Raw genomic sequence first — 6803 nt, 5'->3', positions numbered from 1 at the left:
AAGTTAGGTCCAGAAAATTTAACATGTTTAATATAAAATTTTAGCAAATTTGTGTAAGTATAACCTCCTGAAAACTTTACAGACAGATAACCTACTGTTCACTTAATAAACATAAACACACAGTTTTCTTTCTTTCTTTCTTTTTTTCTGTGAGACGGGGTCTCGCTCTGTCACCCAGGCTGGAGTGCATTGGCGTGATCTCTACTCACTGCAACTCTCCTGCTTCAGCCTCGCAAGTAGCTGGAACTACAAGCATGCGCCACCACGCCCAGCTAACTTTTGTGTTTCTTTTAGTAGAGATGGGGTTTCACCATGTTGGCCAGGCAGATCTCGAACTCCTGACCTCAGAGCCTCAGCCTCCCAAAGTGCTGAGATTACAGGCGTAAGCCACCATGCCCAGCGAACAAACAGTTTTCAAAATACTATCCATTTGTATAGCGCTTTTCAGTTTTTAAAGCACTAGTTTAAACATTTTATTGGACTTTCACAACAAAAATATAAGGGACGCAAGACTCTTTTATTCTCCATTCTATAGATGAGGAAGCCAAGACCTCATGAAGGTGTAGTGCCCCGGTCTACCTAGCACCTATAACTAGCAGAGTTCAAAATACAGTCTAGCTGTATTGACCTTCAGTGTTTGTGCTGGGTACATTCATCCCCTTTTTATGAAGATTTGTCATTATTTGGTTCTAGGACTGGATACGCATTCATTAGTGCAAATCTAATCCTTGAGTAGTATAGGCACACGTTGGAGATGTTGTGGATTTGGTTCCAGAGCGCCGCAATAAAGCAAAAATCACAGTAAAGTGAGTCATACAGATCATTTGGTTTCCCAAGTGTATAAAAGCTATGTTTACACTATATTGTAGTCTATTAAGTGTGTAATAGCATTATTATAGTATAGTGTTCTAAAAAATAGTGTACATGCCTTAATTTTAAAATATTGTATTGCTAAAAATAATGCTAATGATCAACTGGGCCTTCAGTGAGTTGTAATCCTTTTGTTGGTGGAGGGCATTGCCTCAATGTTGATGGCTACTAACTAGGGTGGTGGTTATCAAAGTTGGGGCAGCTGTGGCAATTTCTTAAGTTAAGACAGCAATGATTTGCCACATTGATTGACTCTTCTTTTTATGAAAGAGTTTTCGGCGGGATGCAATATTATTTGACAGCATTTTAACCACAGTAGAATTTACTTCAAAATTGTAAATTCCTCTCAAAGTGTGTCTCTACTTTATCAGTGAAGTTTATGTAATATTCTAAACCCACTGTTGTCATCTCAACAATGTTCACAGCATCTTCACCAGGAGTAAATTCCATTTCAAGAAACCATTTTCTTTGCTCAGCCATAAGCAACTCCTCATCCTTTCAAGTTTGATCATGAGATTGCAGCAATTCAGTCACGTCTTCAGGTTCCACTAATTCTCTTGCTATTTCTACCACATCTGTAGTTACTTCCTCCACTGAAGTCTTGAAGTTGCCAAAGTCATTCCTGAAGGTTGATATCCACATCTGCCAAACATCTGTTAAGGTTGATAGTTTGATCACCTTTCATGAATCACAGAAGTTCTTAATAGCAGCTAGAATGGTGAATCTTTTCCAGAAGGTTTTCAATTTGCTTTGCTCAGATCTGTGAGAGGAATCACAGTGGGAGCTATAGCCTCAGGAAATACACACACACACACACACACACACACACACACACATATATATTTCTTTTTTTTTTTTTGAGACGGAGTTTTGGCTCTTGTTACCAAGGCCAGAGTGCAATGGCAGGATCTCAGCTCACTGCAACCTCCGCCTCCCAGGTTCAAGCGATTCTCCTGCCTTAGCCTCCCGAATAGCTGGGATTACAGGCATGTTTCACCACGCCTGGCTAATTTTGTGTTTTTTAGTAGAAATGGGGTTTCTCCCTGTTGGTCAGGCTGGTCTCAAATTCCTGAACTCAGGTGATCTGCCTACCTCAGCCTCCCAAAGTGCTGGGATTAGAGGTGTGAGCTACCGCGTTCATCTTACAATGTATTGCTTAAATAATAAGACTTGAAAGTTGAAATTATTCCTTGATCCATGTACTGTAGAATGGATAATGTAATAGAAGGCATGAAAGTGATATTAATCTCCTTGTACATCTCCATCAGGACTCTAGGGTGATTAGGTGCACTGTCAATGAACAGTAATCTTTTGAAAGCAGCCTTTTTAAATAAACAGTAGGTCTCAACAATAAGCTTAAACACATTCAATAAACAATGCTGTAAACAGATGTGATATTTACACATATGTTTAAAACACTTTTTATTTAAAGTGAGAGACATCACAGAACATAAAACAGAACTACCATTTGACCCAGCAATCCTATTACTGGGTATATATCCAAAAGAAATTAAATTGTTCTACCAAAAGAAATGTGTACTCATATGTTTATTGCAGCACTATTCACAATAGCAAAGACATGGAATCAACCTAGGTGCCCATCAGTGGCAGACTGGATAAAGAAAATGTGGTGCATACACACTATGGAATAGTATGCAGTCATAAAAAATGAAATCATGTTCTTTGCAGCAATTTGGGTGCAGCTGGAGGCCATTATCCTAACTGACTTAATGCAGGAATAGAAAACCAAATACTGTATGTCTTACTTATAAGTGGGAGCTAAACATTGAGCACCCAAGGACATAAACATAGGAACAATAGACACTGCAGACTACTAGAGGTAGGAGGGAGAGAAGGGGCAAGGATTGAAAAACTAACTATTGGGTATTATGGTCAGTACCTGGGTGATGGGACCATTTGTACCCTAGAGTTCAGGGTACAATATACCCAGGTAACAAACTTGCACACGTACCCCCTGAATCTAAAATAAAAGTTGAAATTACAACAAAAGTAATAAAAAATAAAGCGAGAGATGTGTGACTCTAATATGAACATGTAGAGGCCATTGTAGGACTATTAACTGGTCCACTTGCCATATTGCTGTGTCTCAGGCAATCGGGAGGCCTGAGGAGAGGAAGAAAGACAAGAACAGCTGGTTGGTGGAGCAGACAGAGCACACACATTTATTGATCAAGTCTGCTGTCTAATGTGGGTGTAGTTTATGGTGCCCAAAATAATTACAGTAGTAACATCAAAGATCACCGATCACAGATCACCATAACAGACATAACAATGAAAAAGTTTAAAATACTGGGAGAATTACCCAAATGTGGCACAGAGACACGAAATGAGCACATGCCTTTGGAGAAATGGTGCTAGTAGACTTGCTTAATGCAGGGTTGCAACACATCTTCAATTACAAAAAAAAAAAAAAAAAAAGCAGTATCTGTGAAGCAGAATAAAGTGGAGCACAGTAAAACAATGTATGCACAAACAAATTTTAAGAGAGAGCTGAAGTAATTTTTGTGAAAGTACAGAACTTAGAAGAAATGAAAGAGGTGTCAAATAATTTGAAATTAACAAGTGTTAATAGTCTTTCTCACTCTCTCTGGATGGAACAATGGTTCCTTTTATAAAACATCATGCTAGGATGAGAAGGATTATAATAGATTTATCAAGGCTAGCAAAAGAGGAAATAAACTAGCTGTCTGAATAATTTCTGAGACTGACAACGGTAGAATTAGTACACCTATTCCAATATCTCCTCTTCACTAATATGCACATTTTTTTAAGCAGAAATTTCATTATAGACTGATTCTCCAAATCCCCCTATATGGGACATTATTTTTATTTCTGTTTTAGACAGTATTTGTTCTAGATTTATCCATATTTATCAACACTGTTGCTCACTATTCCTTTTTTATTGGTCTCAGCTTTATTGAGATATAATTCACATGCAACTCACCCATTTAAAAGTATACCTACATTTTAATATATTCACAGTATTGTGCAATCATCACCACAATCAACTTTACATTTACGTTTCCATCATCCCCCAAAAAACACTGTACCCTTTAGCAGTCTACCCCATTTCTCCATTTTTCCCTCCCAGCCCTTGGCAACCACTAATCTAGTTTGTGTCACACTATTCCTTCTTGCATCTCAGCTCTTTCATTTTCCTTCTGCCAGAAGTAGAATTTCCTTCCATTCAGCAAACAAAAATTGTGACATTTCAAACCAAATGCAGAAATACTTTCCTTAATTTCTTCTCATTCCCAAAGGCAAAAATATGTAGGACTTCTTTCTTTGAGCTGTGTTCATTAGGATGAACTAATCCTTGAAAGATCATCCTGATGATCAGCTCTTGAGACTAGTAGTGAGTTGAAGCTGGTTTCAAAAGAGTAAGTTACTAAAATTTTCTCCTCAAAAAATTAATCTTAGTCTCTTTTTCTTAACTGGATTTTAAGATATTTAGTGTTCAATAAAGACCTCCTCGGTTAGTAATTGCCTGCAAAATATTTAAGACACATACTTGTAAAGAAGAGTCAGTATCCAGGAGGCAAAACACCTTCATGGGGACCAGGGAAATGTATTGAGATATCAGAATAAAGTTCGCATTTATTGAGGGGTGTTAAAGAAAAACAAAGCCAGACACTAGTTAAAGGTGGTAAAGACAGTTTCTATTCAGTAATACTACTGCAGTAGTGGAGAGAGATTTCAGTATGTTAGATATGAGTTCTGAATTTCTCTTCAAATAATCAATATGTCAGTATGTTCAATTCTTTGCCTTCTACTTTTAAACGTAACTTCCTCATAAAGCAACCTTTTTCGATTACCCGCTCCATCCTGACTCATTCCGATTACCTGCTCTTTTTCCTGCCAAACCATACTCACCCCGTCACTCTCTTTAAATTAGCCAATTGGAATTAGTTTAGCCTGTGCGGTCTAACTCTAGCCAATAGGGGAACGACACAGCAGCAGGGGCCACCTGTGTCAGGGATAAGAATCCCCTCCCTTGTCAAGTGGGCACTCATCATTGCTCCATCTGTAAGGGCGTGCACCCTTCTGTAGAAGTACATTGCCTTGCTGAGAATTAAAAAGAAAATTTTATATTTGAGTGTTATTTCTTTTGCAGCACAGAAACTTTATTTATAACAAGTATAAAACTGAGCTCAACTTCAATCGTGTAGAGGTGATGGTGGTTTAAAGAGAGACTGATGAAACAGGGAGGGAGAAACCAGCGGCAGGTCCAAGAGAGTCAGGGAAGTGGAAAATTACAAAAAACAAGAAGGGGCTTGGTCAATGTAATCAGGCCATCTGGTTTATTAATTGGCACTTTATGGAGAAGAAACAAACTTTGAATCTCTAGGACAGGAGGTAGTTTTACAAATTGGGTAAAGCACCTATCAAAATTAGTCCCTTACCCTCCCACGGAGCCTGGGAGACAAAAGAACAAGAAGGTGGTAAGAAGACAGGAGATGGGATGGGAGTGGGGGAGTGGGGGTTGGGGATGAGTGGAACTCACGCTACCTCCTTTGAGGTGGAAGAGACGGAAGAGACAGCTTCAGGTCATTAAGGAGATAGCTCTGGGTGGTAGAAGATTTACATATCAAAAAAGCAGTTTATAAGCAGGCTAACTATTTGTACTTTGAAAGCAATCTCTCTTTTCACCTTTTCTACTTTTAAGATCTTCTCTTTTACTTTGGTGTTCTATAGCTTTTCTTTAATATGTCTTGGCGTAGAAATCTTTTCATTTATCTTGTTTGGGATCCACTAGGTTTCCCAGTTCTAAGATTGGTATCTTTTAAAAATTGGGGGAAATTCTTATCACCCCATTGAGTATTCCTCTTCTCCATTATCTCTATTATCTCCTCCTGAAACTCTGATTAGATATATGCTTAATCTTCTTACACTAGCCTTTATAATGACCTATGTTTCATGCTTTCTATCTTTTCATCTCTCTGGACTGCATTCTAGTTTGTTTCTTAGGATTGATCTGCCAGTTCACTATCTGCATTATTATCTAATATGTTGAATGGTATTATCCATTTCATTATAATTTTTAATTATTATATATTACTTTGCAGAATCTAATATTGTACAAACACTTGGTCTATTTTTATGGTCTCAGGTTCCCTGATCATATTTTCTTTTCTTTCTTTTTTTTTTTAAGAAACTCATGTTTATTTCCCATTAATTTAATTTCCGTGTTGCTTAAGAGCCCATGTTGCTTACGAGCCCATGCAAGAACAGCTTAAGACCATTCAGTGGTTGCTCCTTCTCATTCAGTGGCCTGAGTGAGCAGTGGGAGCTGCAGATCAGTCTTCCATGGCAGGCCGAGTGCTCCAGTCTTCAGTAGGGAACTGCTGAATAGTCACAGAGGGCACCTGCACACCTTCAGAACAGTTTACAACCTCGGACTGAGTAGCAGTGAACTCGGGAGCTGAAGCAGTCCATTCACCCTGAAATTCCTCCTTGGTCAGAGCCTTTTCAGCAGCAGCCTGCTCTTCTTTTTCAATCTCTTCAGGATCTCTGTAGAAGTAGAGATCAGGCATGACCTCCCATAAGTGTTCACTGGAAATGGTGCCACGCATGCACAGAACTTCCCGAGCTGGTGTCCACCACATCAAACCCACTGAGTGAGCTCCCTTGCTGTTGCATGGGATGGCAATGTCCACATAGCGCAGAGGAGAGTCTGTGTTACAGAGCAATGGCAGGTAGGTTAACATAAGATGCCTCCGTGAGAGGCTGGTGGTCAGCCCTGGGGTCAGTAGCCACAAGAAGCTGTGGCTCCTGGAAGGTTGCCTGGATTTGGGTAGTGAAGTTTCCAGGAGTGAAGAGGCCAGCAATTGGAGTGGCTTCAGTGGCAGCAGCAAACTTCAGTGTATTTTCAAACTCTTAGAAAATTTCCCTCCCTCCCTCCCTCCCTCCCT

At 39.3% G+C, this 6803-nt stretch overlaps 1 protein-coding gene and 1 pseudogene across 2 annotated transcripts in view; both read right to left on the bottom strand.

Moving 5' to 3' along the window:
• The window catches only part of HS3ST5 (heparan sulfate (glucosamine) 3-O-sulfotransferase 5), a 210134-nt gene that overhangs the window by 31412 nt on the left and 171919 nt on the right, over positions 1-6803 (bottom strand). The gene's annotated exons all lie outside the window — the stretch shown is intronic.
• Positions 6042-6803, bottom strand: part of LOC105532465 — a 28011-nt pseudogene continuing 27249 nt past the window's right edge. The window contains exon 2 of the transcript XR_001004981.1: positions 6042-6747. The product of XR_001004981.1 is annotated as a 40S ribosomal protein SA-like (transcript). The remainder of the gene's footprint in view (positions 6748-6803) is intronic.

This window comes from Mandrillus leucophaeus, unplaced genomic scaffold (assembly GCF_000951045.1).
Source record: "Mandrillus leucophaeus isolate KB7577 unplaced genomic scaffold, Mleu.le_1.0 Scaffold96, whole genome shotgun sequence".
In the NCBI taxonomy this organism is placed as follows: Eukaryota; Metazoa; Chordata; class Mammalia; order Primates; family Cercopithecidae; genus Mandrillus; species Mandrillus leucophaeus.
This window is presented reverse-complemented; position numbering and strand designations above follow the sequence as displayed.